The sequence below is a fragment of the Abramis brama genome (assembly GCF_963993115.1).
Source record: "Abramis brama genome assembly, chromosome: 8".
In the NCBI taxonomy this organism is placed as follows: Eukaryota; Metazoa; Chordata; class Actinopteri; order Cypriniformes; family Leuciscidae; genus Abramis; species Abramis brama.
In genome coordinates this window covers 35444126-35463623 of record NC_139970.1, presented here as the reverse complement: position 1 = coordinate 35463623, position 19498 = coordinate 35444126, and the positions used below count along the sequence as shown (strand labels likewise).

The window sequence follows — 19498 nt, the reverse complement described above, 5'->3', positions numbered from 1 at the left end:
TAATAAATATATTATATTAAGTACCTGTTAATATAAAAATCATTTAAATATATTTTATATGAACGGTTATTTTAAATTACAATAAGACTTCACAATAAAATGTAATTTATTCCTTTGAAAGCAAAGCTGAAAACAGCTGTGCTGTGATAAAAACTTTTTTGATAAAAAAAATATGTTTGTTTTTTTAGGATTCTTTGATGAGAAGAAAGTTCAAAAGTACAGCATTTATTTGAAACAGATTTTTTTGTAACAGTGTAAAAGTCTTTACTTACATTTTATCCATACTTTGCTGAATAAAAGTATTAATTTCTTTCAAAAACATCATACTTGCCCCAAACTTTTGTACAGTAATTCTCTGCAGCTTAAACTTTAGTGCATAAGCATACACTGATAAAAATAAATAAAAAAATGTCTTGAATGCAATGTAAATTGCTTTGGATGATAGTTTCTGGAAAATGTATAAATGTAAATGTATCCCAACTTAAAATGAGGAGACGACTACAAGCCATTTCTAGTTTGATTCCTTCTGGTTTGTTGACTGTTTTTTTATGCACGATGAATGGTATAAGTTTGGGGTGGGACTCTCTGTTTGTGACCTGTGGCAGACAAGGGTAGAAAGAGCTACACTTGTTTTTTGTTTTTTCGCATTGCATTGAAATTGCTTTAGTCTGTATAACTGCAAAAGGGCCGATTAAGATGTGAAATCTGGCTAGGTATTTAACCTAGTGCACGTAAATGGTTCGGGAACACTGTTTGTCTCTTATGGAACAATGTTTCTGGTCCAGAAAACACCTTCATTCACTTGCTGTGGCTAGGCAAAGGAAATAGAGCAGAGAGAGACATGGCATAGCAGACTGGGTAAATAATTTAAGCCGTGTGTATTGTTCCACTTACTCTATCCCCAGTCCACTCGACGCAGCGTACATAACCCAAATGCCACATTGCAATGCTGACATCACTTAAAGCCTAACTGTGCTTCATTTAATGCTGTATTCTTGGAAGATGACAGTGTTTAGGAACGTCGAGAAGACCAGGTGCTCCCAGAGGAGTGTGATCCCCTGTCTTTGGCAGACTAACACGGACCAGCGCTGGAGTTAAGGAACGTTTGAAATCCCAGCCATGCCCACAAGGAAGGAGACAACACAGAAGCTCTGCTCTCTTGTTTACTCACACTCTCTCATCATCTCTATTTGGTTACACTTTATTTTCTGAGTAGTGTTAATTAACTACATGTACTTACTGTAGAGTTATGGTTAGGGTTTGGTTTAGGGTTAGTTGTAAATATGCATAATTTACTGTTACTGACGTAAATACATGTAGTAACGTGTAACTATACGTCACCTTAAATTAAAGTGTTACCCATTCATTCTTTTCTTGCCCTCTTAACTTTATCTGTATCTTTCTCGTGCTTTCATTGAGCAGGGGTGCGTTTCCCAAAAGCATCGTTAGCCAACTATGTTCGCAAGTTCCGTCGTTATCAGCATAATTCAACGAGTCAGTGTTTCCCAAAACCGTCGTTCTAACGAACATTCGCAAACAGCATCACAAAGTTGTGTAGTTGGAACGACAGCTCTTGACCTGTGGTTAGAAGCAGAGTTTCTAGTTTGCATGACATGTGGACTTAATAAATCCTTATCTTGAGCAAAATTACCAAGCTGACATTCAGTACAACCTGTGTCTTTTATTTAGAATACATACAAATGTCATTTACGTCTTTTAGTTTGTCAAGAGATTTAAAGCACCGTTTTTGAAGAGTGAGCATGTGCGAACGTGCTCTTCTATGTAAGAACGAGCCTATGATTGAATCTGGAAATAAAGCAAAATAACTGAGAAAAATGAGAAATAGTCCTCAGATGTCATGTCTGTAATTTATAGCAAAACATCTCAAACAGATTCATTAAAAGAAGTTATTACTCCACTACGTGCGTGACGTCATAAACCAACGTGGTTGAACGACCACTTTGCGACAATACAGTTTCGGGAAACAGTCGTGACTAGCTAGTTGATTTCTTCAGCGATGCATCGTACTATGGTAGTTACGTCGTTGTTCGGGAAACGCACCCCAGTATAGTGAAGTATTTTATAGGCATAGAAGAAGCTGCATGTTTCTTCCACGGCAATAAGAAAGCAACTTTGAAATTGTAGCGAGCTTGTTATTTCAAGGATAGTTCACCAAAAAGTGAAAATTGTCATCAATTACCCACCCTCATGTAGTACCAAACCTTCATGACTTTCCTTCTTCTGTGGAAAGAAGATATTTTGGAGAGAAACAAAGTGTTCTTTGCTGGTGCAATGAAATTTAACAGGGTCTAGTGTTGTTTATGCCCTGTCATTCTTCTTTTGTGTTCCACAGAAGAAAGAAATGCATATGTTTGCAACAACATAAGGGGGAGTAAATGATGGCATAATTTACATAAAACTTCCAAATGAATTGACTCACTAAAATTAATCGAATAATCGCAGGATCCAATGGGTGACGTGAGTCGTGACACAAATAGAGCAATGTAACGTTTTATCAAAGTTTGCCACTACTTGTTGGAAATACTTGGAAGAAACTATCTATTTTTAGTCACTTACTCCCAACACTGGTCTTCTAAATGTTGAACTCAGTCAGCGCCCTGTAACCCTGAGACAGATCAAAGCTGGAACAGAGCCCGGCAACATCTCTCTCGCTCTCCGTCAAGGACTATCAGCTTGTCAGACCTACATTATGAGCCTTTTGATCCCCTGTCACATTATCATGTCATTCCTCTCATAGCAGTTCTCCAGAGATGTGTAAAGTGATCAATACCATCCATAAATGATATCTAAGAGAATAAAGGCTATTAACTGCGCTGGGTCTAATCCCGAATCTGATCAAACCAGCCTGTCGGCACTGCTACTAGAGTTGAAATCCACGGAGGTAGAAATTGCCCTGGATAAAATCAATTTGTCGCTGGTATATTCTGATATTGCTCTATTGATTTTCTGAGAGGTGGTGTGTGGGTGACACAGTGATGTGGTGCTCGGGCTTCCCTTGTGACTGGCTTTCAAACGTCCTCCCTGCTGGGTTATTAAGTCAGAGCCAATGGAGTGAGCTATTTCAACTATTTGTTTGAATGCAAAATGGTACAACACTACCTTTACTACGCCTCGAAAAGCATTTGAATCATTTGAATGTTGTTGATTAAGGACTTTTGCATGAAATAATAGCTAGGATTTTTTTCTTTCTTTTTTTCTTCTTTTTAATACTTGGCTTTTTATATCTCTTGTGTCTTTTCATTTGGCTTCCACAATATGATGTAATTTGCCCACTAGCAAACTCACTGCAACAACCGTCCATGTTTATTTATTTATTTTGATTGGTAACACTTTCTATGAACGCTGTATGTATAATGCATCAAATGCTAGGAGTCAAAGGTTTGAACACACATGACTGAATTAATTTTATGTGTGTGTATATGTAGTATGTGTGCCCAATAGCAACAATAATAGATAAACGTATTCGTTATGCTTCAGTAATGCCTTATAAAATATAATACATCTCATATATTGCATGTTCTCATAAATAATTGCAACAGTTAATACATTATGTATAATAATAAAATAATATCCGTGCTTGTATCTTTTTTTAAATCTTTTTTTAGTGTGCTAATACCCATCCCAAAACGTCATGTCCTTTGTTGTATTTTTACTCTTTTATGTGTAAGAATGAATAGCTCAATATAATCATGAATTATAGCTCTGGTTAGAATTATTCATGGAAAGATGTTATGGATTAGGATGTGCATTGTAATGTTTCATGTATACAGGCTTTATAGAAAGTGTTACCATCTGCTACTGTCAGTCCAGGAGGAGCTGTGTCGTCTTGTGTCGGTGTCCTCAAAGGCCTCAAGAGGCAGGTGATTTGTAATAATTATACCTCGTCCCACTGCTGAGGCAAAGGTTAAACTTCGCATCCTTTCTTTGACATTTCAAAGTGGCGCTCCGTCGTCCTTTTCAGAAGAATTAGAATGTTTTGTTCATGCCTAGGCAAACATTTTTTTTTACTCAACATTTGTGCACCTCATTGTTTCTTGTCATTTCTTTCAGCAAATGCAGCTTAGACAGTAATTACCTCACAATAATAACAACCTCCATAAGAACAGATGAGTGTGTAAATGTAACTGTTTCCTTTTTCTTTTTCAGCTAGTTTGCAGTTTCTTTAGTTTTCTGTTGTCTGTATTATTTCTCATACTTCATACTTTTTGCCCTTGATGAGTGCTTTTGGTTATTACACATTATTTTCTTCTCTACCCAGAATTTTAAAAGAAAACGATCAATGTCAACGGTGCCATATGTAATATTGACAGCTAGTGGTTGAAATGGGTACAGCAGTTCAAATTCAAAATATCGGAGAGGGTTGTTTCTCCCACCCCCTCCTCCTCAGACTCCATACACCATACACTTACTTACACTGCAAGTTGATGATTTGATTTATTTGCGTTTTAATATGCCTGTGGACATAAAGGTTTTTAGATAGATGCCGAGGCTTTTTAGGTCGGGTAGAATCTGCGATCTCTGACCCTTATTTGCTGGCTTCCATGGCTGCAATACGCTGTATTTTACGCCATCTGGCAACCCAGGGTGTCGAAATACTATTGGGTAAGTTAGCAAAAGCTGGGATCACACAGACCAAAATAAAAACAGACATTCCGACACGGAACACACATTTCAAAGTAGAATAACTGGGTGTAGCATTGTTTTTCGGAGAAAGTATATGAACTTAGCATGTTTCCTAAATCTCTGCAGACATACTATGGTATTTTTGTAGAATAGCTTTATCATGATAATTATATGGTTTCCATAATAAAGTATTGTAAGGGTTAAGCATTTACTGTAAGCGTTTACTTTCCTGTTCTACTTTGCAAGCTTATTCTCATTTGAGCTGTAATTCATAATTCAACCATTGATTAGACGTATTATATTATCATGAATCTCTGAATGCCTCTCACTCAGAATTATACAGGTAGGAGCACTGCTCATTATTCTTATTTTCAGCTGTGGAAAATGGGCTTCAACGTCCTGTCCTTCATGCAAGCTATATTTATTTTCCTGCCTTTTAGAACAAATTATCTTGACAGAGGACTTTGTTTTGTCAAGGTTTGTGTCTGTGCTGTCTCAAGGTTCTAATTTTGTACTGTACGCTAGGTTTTTATAGTTTGTTCTGTCAACTGTCTGCCTGTCTTTAACATGAACTTGATCAGAGGCTTTTTGTATCAGTAAATGGTGGGTTTTTTGTGGTTTATGCCATTTTGTGACTTTCAGCTTCGCTCTAAAGCATTTTTATTTTTCTATATTAGTTTTTTTTTTTTCTGTAGGTTTGAATTGATAGATACATTTTACAGATGCTTAAGTGCACACTTTGACACAGGACATTTGAATACTGCAATCTTTATGTACTGACATCTACCTGTATGTAAGTGTGTTGTCACTGTAACTTCAAAAATGTGAACTGTGAATGTGCACAGTTACTCAAACTCCTCCCATGTGTTTTGTGGTTCCCTTTCAAGGGAACTCGCGTTGCGTCACCTTGCCATATCTCCTTCATGCCTGTCAGCGACTACTTCAGACTTTACGAAGCTTTCATTTTCTGTTTTCGGGCAGGCTTTATAGCTTCCTGGTACGTGACGTCACCCGCCTCTGACGTTCCGCCACACCATTGGACTGATTTTACATGTGCTTCAAGATGTCATCACGCAAAGCGTTCCCCGTAGCGTCAATCTCAACGCAACGCTCGTTCCCTCTTCAGGGAACCGAGGTTACAGTCGTAACCGAGGCGTTTTGTCTGCCTTCTACTACTTATCTTTGCTGTTTCTTGCAGATTCACATGATATTTCCTCCACTTGTTGTTTCATAGATACTGTACTGTATTAAGTGTGCACTATTCAGAATTGAATCAAGAATGCCATTTAAATTCCAATTCCGTTACAGAATTTGTATCAAATTTGAATTGAGGCAGCAAACAGGATGTTGAATTACAATTGAAATTTGACTGTAAGGAAGTAGTAAGACATTCATCAGATAATTGATGAATAAATTTTAACTAGAAAAGCAAAGTTTGTCATGAATACTGGATGGATGGATGGATGGATGGATGGATGGATGGATGGATGGATGGATGGATGGATGGATGGATGGATGGATGGATGGATGGATGCCACCTATTATAAAAATGAGCATTTAGTTGATGTATGTCATATTGAAAAAAAAAAAAAAAAAAAAAAAAATTGGGGCCAGGGTTGAAGAACTTCCCGGCATGTATCGCCTGTTTCTTTGAATTATAATTCAGTAAGTTCTTCTTCCTGTTATTCCAGTTCACCTTCTTGTAGAGTGTGGGCATATTAGAAGTGCACAATCTAAAGCTAGAACTAATGTTGGAAAACATGTGGCAATATTACATTTAGTCACAACTTAAATCAATATGTAAATAGTCTCTCAACTTTAGTATTTCCCATCCAAACATAACACATTCATGTACATATGATAGTAGCTCTTTATGTTTACGCTTCAATATACCTGCACCTGTTCAAGGAGAAAATCTCAATGATCTTGCATTAACCTCATTGAGTCCTGCTTAGTGTCTCATGAAAGCGGTCTGGAACAGCACACCAGAGATGAAAGACAAAGAATGAGAAAAGGAGATCAGCCTATCACTCCCTCAGACACGTATGTCTCTTGCTCCCTCTCTTTACCCGTTTAGTTTCTTTTTCAGCTCAGCGCGGTCTGTGTAAAGGGATCCGGGAGGAGAAAAAAGAAAATTACTTTTGTTGCTTGCACAACACTCATTTCCATCTTTCGCACTGAGGCTTCCAGACCCCGGGTCACTTCCAATTGTGTGTCTAATTGATTACTTCCCATGCAATTACGTTTGTGTCATACTCGATTTTTCACTGTTTGAGGCACAGGGGAGCGATCCTCCTTCTGAAGGACAACAGTTGCACTGCAGCAAATCTAGAATGTGGCTGTATTATTAATCTTTTGGCGCAGCTGTAGTGCAGTAATAACCAGTGACATAAACCACAAACACAAGGTTACAGAGGTGGAAAGGACGGTGTCAATGACAGGACATGTTCTCCATGCATGGCATTGAGGAAAAACAGCATTAAAAGCGACAATATTATGATTCTGCTCATTTGCAACAACACAAACAAGTGCTTCTTTATTAGGTCTTGAAAGACAGTTGCCATCTTTTTTTTTCTTTTTTTTTTTTTACATTTACCACTTGCATATTCTTTGTGCTTTTCACTTCTTATTTTTTTTTAAGAAGTTTTCAAGCTCATTAATTAAAGCTTTTGGGAATTATGTAAGCTGTGAGAAAAGAATGTAATGAAATATTGATGTCTAACCACAGAAGGACTTTTAAAATTACAATCATTAGAAAGATTTGACCCTTCTGCCCTCACGAAGGAAAGGAAAAGTGTGTGACGGTAATCAAAGCCATTAAAGATGTGGGATTCATGACTTTTCATTGAGCCGTAAAACCTGCCGTGAGACTTATTCACTGCATAGATGCTCTTTTAGATGTATATTAATACTCTATTAAATGTGCTTCTCTTTTTAACAGCAGTGTGTTTGTATATACAGAACACATGCAGTGTACTTTCCTTTTCCATGGAGATGAAAGGATGACAGAACTGCTGAGGAGAAACAAAGCCCTTGGAAGTGGAGTAAAAAATGGAAGAATCCATTTTAAAAGTTCTCTGTATTTAAAGCCTGTAATGTGAATTGGGAAGAGAGAAAAAAGAAAAGCTGTAATTACACAGAGATCAAATAGAGAGCGTGGAGCTAGTGCTAATACCCACTCGCCCACACCAATCACTGGAGAAACCAGGCCCATTAATAATGAATCTGGTGTCATCATTAAGAATCTGAATGATTAAACATATCTCCTGGCTTCAAACACCACTTTTCACAGTAAAAAAGAAAAAAAAAGAAAAAGGGGGCTCACACATACATAAAGGAATAATGATATAAAACATACCAAGTCTGCAGATTTCCATGGTATTGGATTGTTTGTCATTCACAAAGTTATACAATAAGTTTCACAGAAGAAATAATTGCATGCAGGTTTGGAACAACATTGAATAGTCTGCCATCATTTACTCACTAGCTTGAACTATCCCTTTAAAGGTGAAGTGTGTAATTTTCACACCATTGGTTGAACCAGAAGTTTAGATGCTAGGTGCTTAAACACAGAACAATGTTTTGAAAGTGCCACAGAGCCCTTGAATTGTTTGTCTCTACACACTAAGCTGAGAAAGTAAAAAGTCATTCAACATTAAAAACTTCAAAATGCTTTCATCTGCCAATTAGACCATAGTACTATGTTCTGTTTAATTATTGTTAATATATTTAAATTAATTCTACAGAATTCCAAGATTTTCCCCCATAATCCATGCAGTAAATGTACAAAGGTGTGCAGAATAGCTATAACTTTCCTCTTTGGATACAATGAGGGACTGAACCGAACATAAATCCAACAAGATGACAACAGCCAGTTATTCTAATGTGTGTATAGCTTTTAATGGCCTCATAGTTAATTCAGTTGCATGAACCATCCAGAGAAAACGGTCAATTAACATCACTGCGTTCTGTGTACTGTAAAAAGAAAGTGGAGCACATCACAGAGTGGTTATATAATCTGGGGCAGGTGGAAAACATATTAGTGTAGAAAAAGCATTGAAAGAAGAGAAATTGACTTATCTTTGACAGTTTGATGATGGGAGATGTTGAGATTTGTTCGTTTATTAATGAATGCAACAGGTTAGTAGAGATCGCTATTGTTTGACCACACTAGAAATAGTTCACCCCAAAATGACATTTTGTCATCATTTACATCATTCACTCTCATGTCGTTGAAACCCTGTATTATTTAACTTAATGAATGCATCAAAGACTGTTTGAACTGCTTTTTTCCCCGATTCACTGAAAGTGGATGGTGATTTATTCTGCCAATCAGGACAAAGAACAAAAAACGTCCTTATAAGTTGTCTGAAAATCTGTGAGAAACAGACTGAAATTGAAGATATTATTCTTGGATAATCTTCCCTTAGTGCTCTTAAATGTCATTTACTCAAATGCCATTTGTAAATAAATAAAAATAAGTATTAATAAGGCTTGGAATATATATTTTTATAAGTTTTATAAACTCTTATGGTGCCAACTGTTTAAATCTTCACCCATTCTCATTGTATGGAAAACAGAAGCTCAAACATTGTGCATAAATATCCCCTTTTGCATTTGACCAAAGAAAGAGAGAGGTTTAGCCTGGCAAGCCAGACCTAACATCAAGATGTTAGGTCTGGCAACTCACCATAGACACGGCTCAATCCGATGGGCGGGATAAACGGCTGTCTTTCAAATTTCCTCTGCACGCAATAGGACAGCGCTTCAACCAACCAGAGCGTTTTCCCAACAACGGAGCTAACGTTAGTTGATAGATTCAACTTTTGAATCTGGCCGGCAAAACTACGAACACATCTTCCTTTTTTAAGAATGACTTAAGTGCCGTTCTTTGCTCTTTTCTCAAAGAAAAGCTTAACTCCAAATCCTCCAGAGTCGAGGCCAAAAGCCGATTCGAAAGACTGTTCTCCAGCAGCAGCCGCCATTCTTTGTTTTCAAGTAACAGGGAACCGTCGCAACTCTGTCGTCATTATGTTAAGCCCGCCCCGCCTACTCTATACACGATGTGATTGGCCTGACCCAATTTAGGTTTTTACAGCTCCGAAAGTCAACGGAGAGTTGCTAGACTACCCTGGCTGCAAAATACATTTTGCTGCCGCTAGGGTGCGTCTAGATTTCTAGGCTAAGAGAGGTTAATAAAAGTTATAAAAGAAGTTAGCAAGTGAAAATTATGACTTTTTAAGCCTTTATCATGTCATTTTTTGCTAACTTTGTTGCTTTACTTCATCTTTAGTGGAAGGACATGTTCAACTGACAAAAATGTAAGTGTAACAATAACGTTATACCTGTTTTAGTGTTTTAGCGTGTTGCTGCTAGTCGACAGCTTGCTCCTGTGTTAAGAAAGCATTGACATACACACATTTTAGCTTCCCCCATTTGTCTCCATTACCCGTAAGCCTCTGCTAATGGAGTCAAAGAGTCTCTAGGGTGTTGTTAGCACCTGACTTTACCATTTGATTCAAGCCTTTGCAAAATCAGTCATTACACTCCAGCCCGAACACAGATTCGTGCAAGCTTTTTGACACAAATAGAGCTGTTCCATGACCCAGGGCTGTACATCACGATAATAATAAATGACTCCGTACACTTATGCCTTTGATTATATGCGTGCGTCGCTTTGAGTGCAAGCTAACGCTCACAGTCAAGAGAAAAGAGGAGCAAAAAACAGGGTTGAAAAAAAAGTAGAGCGGCTGTGGATGTTGAATAATTCAGAACTGGCAGCACATGGGGCTTCAGGGCCAGCCGGAATGCAGGAACTCCAGCCACTGATGAGCAGTGTGCCCGCACCTCACCTTTGTCCTGCACACACACACACATACACAGACACAATGTGTATCAGCAGTACTCAGAAAGCTGCAAACTCTACTCGCCTGTCCATTTCAAACCGTTTCAGCCCTCCGCCTCTTCAGATATCAGACTTGGGCCTCATTAAAAGTTAATGTGAGGCGTGCAAAGAATTTTTATGCCAATTAATAATCAAAACCGTTTCCTCTATAGCCCTGCAGCGTTATTTCAGAGTCAAAAACCAGGCCATTCGACACAATGCAACCAAAGCAAAGACTGTGGGGTGCGTGAAGCAGGAAAAGACATAAAAAAAAGTCACCCAATAGACCTGATCAGTTTAAGTCGGTGGGCCTAGTAGGTTTCCTGGCAGGTGTGTAACGCTGTCGTGGATGTTTGAACAGTGCTGTGTTGTGCTTGCCAGCTGTTCTGGCTGGGTTTCACAGTGTATGCCAGCCAAAGTCTGTGTCATTGGCATCAATAGCATGCTGAGCAGAGTCCAAACACAGCCAGACACATCTATACGTACACAAACACTTACGCTTTCAAGGGATACAGACACTACAGACTGATAAAAAGGCATCTCCACCTCCGCTAGTCCTCCTGTTCTTGATGTTGCCTCAAATTTGGCATTGTTTCATCAAGCCCGCAGCAGGAAACGCTAATGAAACATTTAAGAGTGGTAAGTCAATTGCCTCTGCTGACAATCACAGAACGCTTATTTCAGAGGAAATGTGAAAGAATCTTTGTTCTGCTGAAACTGTGGGTTTTGGTTTGGTCACACGATCGATAGATCAGGTGGAGACTGTATAGACTTGTGTAGCCAGACTATTGTCATGAAGTCTAATCTACATTGCAGCTTATTTTTCATTTAGACAGGAAGAGACTGGCATATAAAAGTTAATTTTTTTCAAGCAGTTTAGGAGCAGGTACGTACACTTAATCGTACACTTTATTAGGTACACTTCGCTAATACTGGGTTGGACCTTCAGAAATGTCTTAATTCTTTGTGGTATAGATTCAACAAGGTGTTGGAAACATTCCTAGGTGTTTTGGCATATTGACATGATAGCATCACGCAGTTCCTGCAGATTTGTCTGCAACATCCATGATGCGAATCTCTTTTACTTCCTCCTGATTGGCTAGTGAGTCGTTACCTAGGAAGATGCAGGTGAACGTAACTGGGAGACCTGACCACCATGGAGTCATGGCACATCAGACGACACCTCCAAACATGCCCAGTGACATAGAAAACACCAGAAGGAGCTAGAGATGCAGAAAGCAGCTGGTGTGCATCTGGAGTGGTAAATCGAGTGTGCGCCAGCTCTTGTGTTTCAGCTAAACTGGCACAGCAGGATGGTTGCCGCAGCATACCCGTCTCCCTCTGTGGCTTAATAATTAATGTATTTATTTTTTGCATAGTGGCTCACAGGGACGAGGCTCAGGGGCTGTACTGAATGCAGTGGAGGGTAATAGGACATGAATAGCCCCTGCTGTCGCGGCTACGGCCGCCCTGCCAAGCGCTCGAGCTGGTCAGGTGGGGTCTGCCATGCGGATGAATGCATGATGCTAAATATACTCCAAACTCCTCCCTCACTTCCCCACCTGGACTTTTGTTTACTTTCAGCGCACATGTGAAATCACTTTTCTAAATACAGAGAATTTCCTCATCCAGCCCTCTGGCATCAATTTGCAGCACTGTGCATGAACTAATTTATAATGTGTTACACAATGTATGTTGTGTCATATCAAGTTTTGGTAGCAGAACAAAGTTTAGCCCTAGAAAAGTTTTGAATTCAAAATCGGAGTTTAAATTCACTTTAACTAGGGGATTTAATGATTCTGGTTCTATAACAGTGCCGTAAGGATTCTTTCTATTACTTAGTAAGTTTGAGAATAGACATGTTATTATAAAATTCGGATATAAAATAAGGTATAACAACAGCTCTAATGCTTATAATTAATTAATTAATTAATTAATTAATTAATTAATTAGTTTGTTCGGTCGGTCGGTCGTTCGTTCGTTCGTTCGTTCGTTCGTTCGTTCGTTCGTTTATTTATTTATTTAATTTTTTTATTTATTCATTTGTTTATTTAATTATTTTTATTACAGAGTTTTTTGTCATTTTAGGAAGAATGCAGACACCCCAGAGCTGTTAATGTTTAAAACTGTTAACTGTTTTAAATGCAAAGGGTGGTCACACCAAATACTGATTTGATTTAGGTCATAGAAATTAATTGATAAATAACACATATTTCTGACATTATTTTTGAAAGTATATTCTGTGTGTGTGTGTGTGTGTGTGTGTGTGTGTGTTTAAGAGAATATATATTTTTATATATAGATTTAAATTGTCTTTCACGCTGTTATGAGATTTAGAGGTGGGGTTCAAAGACGTCTAACAGGGGAATGCTGACCTTTCCCTGAGGTTAAGATCGGTCACAGTACAGTCATCTGTATGCAGGTGCTCTTCTGTTTGAGTTTTTCCCCTCCCTCTCTCTCTCTCTCTCTATCTCTCTGGAGCTCCTGGGTACAGAGCTCATTGCAGTGCTGGTGTGGGGTGAACCGAGTCCTGCTCTGATATCTGAAGTGTCACTCAGTCAGAAGCCACACTTGGCCTCCTCTCTCTCTGCCTATGTTTTTCATTGTGTTTTTTATTTTTATTGAAGCATTCATTTAAGCTCTCTTGTGTTCTCTGATTGAGCCATTGTGCAGTTAAAGAGGCATTTTGCTCTGCCAAAGGAAAGAGAAAATGGATGTTTGAATTACTATTCAATGCTAACAACAGCTTTCACCATAGCAGAACTCTCAAAAATATTATATTATGACATTATATCATTATATCATGAATATTTGACTGAAAAAATGTTTATTATATTATATTATATTATATTATATTATATTATATTATATTATATTATATTATATTATATTATATTATATTATTATGTTATAATATTATATTATATTATATTATATTATATTATATTATATTATATTATATTATATATTAATCATAGAACACATAGAAAGATATTATGGAGATTATGTAATGTTATGCCCCATTACTGCACTAAAATCATATTCAGGTATAATATTCACTAATATCATATTCTCCTATAAAATCGTTCATCACAGTGTTGACCCGAAGTAACTGCGTTCAAATCCTCTCAGAGGAGATAGCTGACCGAATACACATGCTGTGTACAGTTTAGGACTGCGGTCTTAATCTGTGTTCTTTATCAGCAGACAGACTATTACTGTAATATGTTCCCTTTCCTATAGCCCTGTGTTTTAGAAATCTATCCCACAATTGTGCCACTACATGTAGTGATTTAACATATCTGACCCAGATATGTAACATGAAAGGTTATTTCTGTTACTAGAAATAAGAGAGGGAAAGTCTTGCCCTCTCTTATCCCTTTGCCTTCTCTCATTTACACTGCTATTCTTTTTCTATTATTTTCCCAGATAAATAAGCAGATGCTCCCTGCCCTAGATAATTCCATAAGCCTTTAATCTTTGCCATTTTTCATAAAGATTCATCGGAAACAATTGCGTAAGGGATAACAAATTTTAATCAGCCTGCTTTAAACACAATTACCACCCTGAGGAAGTCAGGAGGGCAGGGAGGATTGTAAGTAAAGACCACTGTCTGAAACTGGCATCCATCCTGTTTATATATATATACTGAATCTATATTTATTGGACCGACCAGCCTTGAACCCTGATATACCTTGTAACCCAACAAACAACTCAAAATTCTGTTTTTTAACTGTTCTGTCTTTTAACTGTTCATAAAAAGATGTTATAGTGTATTGCGAGCATCTGTCACTGCTTTTAAACCACTAGTCCAGCACAGCACGCTTTTCACTCAGCATTCAATATACTTTCAATTCTCTCTTTATTGCTTGTATATCATACCGTCACTGTGACAATTCCCCTTATAACATTTGCCAATAAAAATTGCCCTCCTGTAGACAAAAAAGGGTGTCCTGTATTGCACCATTTCTTTTATCAACCTTGGTTGGATTTGAAAAGGATTTATTTCAATGCAGCTCTTGCCTGTTATTTACTGCCTTTGTCATTGGTTTTTCAAGAGTTGTTATCGAGTTGGACTTTGTCCCTCTGTAGCCTGAGCAAAAAAAAAAAAAAATGATGCATTGAGCGCTACAAGAGGGTCCTTGGTTCAGATAAATTCCAGACAGACACGTTACCAGTAGAACACATGTTCTGTCAGTGCCGATCACATATGGGCCATCAGTAGGCTCCCATGATGCTTTGCCTGCCGTGGCCACTCATGCTTGAATGTCAACAGTGTCTCGTTAAAAGTGCATTTGCTTGCAGCCAGCACGGCACGAATGCCTGCCGAACTACTCCCGCACAGGTTCGCGCCTTCCCCCTTTCTCTCCCCCCAACGCCTGCAGCATCAACTCCTCATAAATGCTTTTATGTAGTTAAATTAAAGCCGTTGTTCTTTTCAGGTCAGTAGTTAAATACATAAAAGTGCAATTAAATTCAAATAGAGTCTGTCTGTGTTTTATTCCTAGTTTGCCACCCCTGTTCCTCTAGATTTATGTGAGTGGCTCTTTTGCTCTGACCTTGGCTGAGGTGTTCATGGAAAGCCCATCATTGAAGTTTCTTATTATCTTAGCTAAATAACGAGCAGTGGTTCACAACTGTGGCTTTTTACACTACCATTTGAATGTTTGGGGTTAGTAAGCCTTTTTTCATATCATAGCAAGGATGCAAACAATTGATTAAAAGTGACAGTACAGACAGAAATTTAAAATATCCCCCCAAAAAATCTATTTCAAATAAATGCTGTGCTTTTGAACTTTCTATTTATTAATATTCCTAAAAAAAAAAATTAAAAAAATTCTGCCAGCACAAACCCTCTTTTGCCGTTAAAAAACTTCTATCAGGATTTACTAAAGACACGTAGTGAAAAATTAGCGCTGAAAAGGCTTGGACATAGTTATTTTTGCGGCTGACCTTATTGCATATGCATTTGTAGGAGTTTCCCTTCAGACGCAAAATTTATGAAAGTAAAATATTTAAATGAATCATGCAAGGTGATTTACTAAGGTTTGCGCTCGTCAATTTACTGGTTACGCCATTATTTGCTGCCCCAAAATCATGTCTTAAAACAGATTATCGGCTGCATATTGAAATCTTTAAAAAAATAATAATAATAATTGCTACACACATACAGTGCCTTCATTCATTTTGATGATCAGCCATTATCATCAGAATGAAGAACAAATCATTATGAGCTTTTTTTGTGAAATAACACAGAAGATTTCCCTACTACCTGACAGACACCACCGAAGTCAATCTGTCAGGTAGTAAGAACATTTCAGGTAGTTGTCTCTGTCAGTCCTAGACTCAATAAGCCACAAAAAAAGAGCACAGAATGCTATCATTTATCCAGAAGAGTCTGAGGTGTTCTCTGCCTGCTTTTCAGTCATTTCTGTGTCGGTCAGTTGCGATAAGACTCTAACGGACACATGGAAGGAGTTACTTGAGTTTTTCCCCTCAAATTGGGCACAGAGGAACACTTGATCTTCAAATATCCGGTGAAAGATATGTAAGAGATGTAAGATATTCTCGGTCTATCTCTTAGGTCTTGTTTAGCACTTAGGCTGTGGTTTTAGCGCTCTCAGTCTCACAAAAGAAAAAAAAGACAGCATAAAAGTTATCACCCTCAACAGTGAAAAGAACAATAATGTTCAGTTAAACTACGATTAAAACGTAAAGTGTTTATTTTTCTCACAAAAGTCCTAGCGTGTTTGGGTTGCGGGTAATTTTTGTTCGCCTTATCGGAAAGAAAAATCACTCTGTTCCCTCTTGCTGTTTGTTCAACTTTACCCGTTGCATTTTTTAACCAGACAGCATCTCCTTGGTAACGCATCTGGACAGGCTGGGCTGTGTGGTGCAGAGCCTCACATTGATGGATGGTGCAGAAGATCACCTATTTGTACAGTGGCGGCAGGGGAAGTTGGCACAGTCTGGCATATCATTCCTCATAAGCCCCGCCAGGCGTGATCCCTCTGTGCCACACGCAGAGCCAGACTGCTGGCAGTGACTGGCGTAAGGCCGCTGTGATGTTGACACTCTGTGATGAATAGGCAGCCACATCTATGCCCGACTGACTTGATCATCTTATAGAGGAAGTGTGAATGAACTACTGGATTAGGACTCTGTGATTGTTAAAAGGAGACGCTTAACTAGTGTTGATCTTCAAGTTAAGCTGATGAAAGGCCCTGCGTACTATTACATCTCTGGTTCCAATATGAAGTCCTGTCTTATCCAGTTAGTTAAACAAAACTGATTGTCTTCAGCCCAGATAAATCATTACGTTCTGCAAGTTAGTGTGTTCTGCAAAATCTCACAAGTTGCCTATGAGGCAGCGCTTTTAGTCATCATAGGCACTTTCTTGAAGTTAAGAGACCTTTTTTTAATCCAGCAATCAGTAACTACTATTTTTTCATTCCTCTCGGATAACTACTAAGAACTTTTATATACAGGTTATTTATTAATGTGAATAATACATAATGTATAATAATTAATTCTAAAGTGAAAATCATGTTAACCCAATAGTAATGAACCAAGTCTTACCAACTCTTTCAGAAAGAATTACAAGTGAAAGTGCTTTTTTTTAAGTGAAAAGCATGATAACTCATTCTCATTCTCTAAGTCATTTTAAGGGTTTTGTAAGGTTTTGGATAGTAATGACTCAAGTGTTGCTACATCCTTCTAAAGGAATTACTAATTATTTGAATCGGTATTCTAATGTGAAGATCATGGTAACCCACTAGTAATGACTCAAGTGTTACCAAATCCATCAGAAGGAACCTTACAAAAACCTCAAAAGCTTACAATGACTTCAGTTATTACTAGTGTGTGTTTGTGTGCGTGTGTGTGTGTGTAGAGCGTTTGTCAATGACATTAATGTTTTCACTTCATCTGAGTCAAAATTGAACCTGTAGCTTTTACAGAACCAACTAATCAAACACTCATTCAAATGAAACCAGCTGTCATCGCTGCAAAGAGAAACGCTTTACTGAACCCAGCGCCAGTGCTGGCATATAGACTGGCAGTGTGTGTGTGTGTGTGTGTGTGTGTGTGCGTGTGTGCGCTCTCCTACCCCTCCAGCTGTGTGTCCTTTGATACAGGTAACTTGCCTGCTAATCTGTGCCAAATGAGAAACTGAGTTTAGGGTGATAATGTGCCAGATTTATCACAAAGATGTTCCTTCAGGTTTCATTTTTATGTTGTAAGGGTTTAACAAATGTAAATATTAAATGTAAATGTCAAATGTTCATGAACGTATTAAATATAAACATTGAATATGAATATAAATTTCAAATCAGAATAATACATCTAAATCTATAACTTAATGTTTAACTGTTAAGCACATGGTTTTTGACTGACCTTCTTCTTCGGAACACAAAATAAGATATTTTGAAGGATGGTTTTGTCCAATAAAAGTCAGTGGGGTCCAAAACAACACTGATCTTCCACAGATAAAAAAGAAAGTGATACATGTTTGGAACAACATGAGGGTGAGTAAATTATGAGAACATTTTCAGTTTTAAATGAACTGTCCCTTTAAAATAGGGACAACTACATACAAATCTTCATAGCCTTGATTATAAAAATGTCATAGCCTGTGTAGGATGCTTTGAATGTTGTCTTTGAGAATGATGAACCTTTGAGTAAGAAGTTAGATGAACTGGTGCAACTATAGCCGCAACATCTGGTGTACCATTTACATGATGCTTGCATGTAAACACACACTATTATCTGCTTTAGTGTTTAGTTTTATTTAGTATGGTCAGTGTTTTTATGATGTGATAGCATAATTGGTATGTAGTCTTCAATTGTGGACTCTCTTCCCCAAGGTGTTCTTATCTGATGTGCACACTAAGGTTCAGTGAAGCTGGAGTGAAATCATCTGTAGAGAGAGAAATACAGCTTTCCGGCCCTCCATCAACCGGTTGGGCCGTCTGAGGACCCCTGCTGAGTTCTGCCATTGCATTTATTTGTTTTTCTGATTCTTGCCTCTAGGAGAGCTCAAGACATTTGCGTTCAGCCCTCCCAGCATGTCAGACACAGAGAACGCTAAAATTAATTTATCCATTGAGCGACAGGTTGCTCAATGCCCTGTAGAGATTGGGGAAATTCATAATAACACCTTCTCCAATCATCCATGGAGTACAGTTTAATCAAGCTTTTGTTAGGCTATTATCAGTTTCAGATGGCCCGTGGTAATATGAATATGTCTCATCTGTTCTACTGCCACACAGCTAATCTCCTGTTGCCGTGAAAGAGAAATCCAATGCAGTAAATAATGCAAATCTGTTATAAGCTCTCCAGTGTTTTTGTCCACGCAAGTGAGGATTACTCCAGACACGTTAAGATCATAATGTTCACTGTCGTCTGGTGTGCCCAAACAGAGACGTCTCACCCGTGAACGCGCGGGGAGGGGAACAACAGATTGATTCCTCTCCATCCGGTGATCCGTGTGAAACAGTATGATGCATATTAGGGCAAAGGATTGAGAAGTGCCTCCCTGCAGATGAAATATGAAATTAGAAATCTGTTAGCGCTGCTGTCCAGAATATCAGAGCTCCAAATCCAGGATGGATCTGATTTTGATATTGTCGGGGAATGTAATCATTTCCTTCCCTCTGTTTTTGTCTGCTGGGAGTAGACATCTCTCAAAGGAGCGGAAGGAAGTGGGGGGAAATACAATGAAGAGGGGGGAAAATACAATTAACACAGATTAGGGTTATTAATAACAGCAGCAAGAGTCAAATTTGTCTAGCCTCATTGTTAAAAGGATAGTTAATCTCAAAATAAAATAAAATAAAAATCTGTCGTTATTTATTCACCCAAATGTCATTCCAAACCTGTATGAGTGACAGTACTTTTTTGACTTCTTTGGATCATAAAAGGAGACATTTTGAAAAATTATTTTACAATGAATGGGGACTGGAGCTTTCA

The 19498-nt window shown here is 38.1% G+C and overlaps 1 protein-coding gene across 3 annotated transcripts in view; it reads left to right on the top strand.

Moving 5' to 3' along the window:
* The window catches only part of erbb4b (erb-b2 receptor tyrosine kinase 4b), a 316016-nt gene that overhangs the window by 193235 nt on the left and 103283 nt on the right, over positions 1–19498 (top strand). The gene's annotated exons all lie outside the window — the stretch shown is intronic.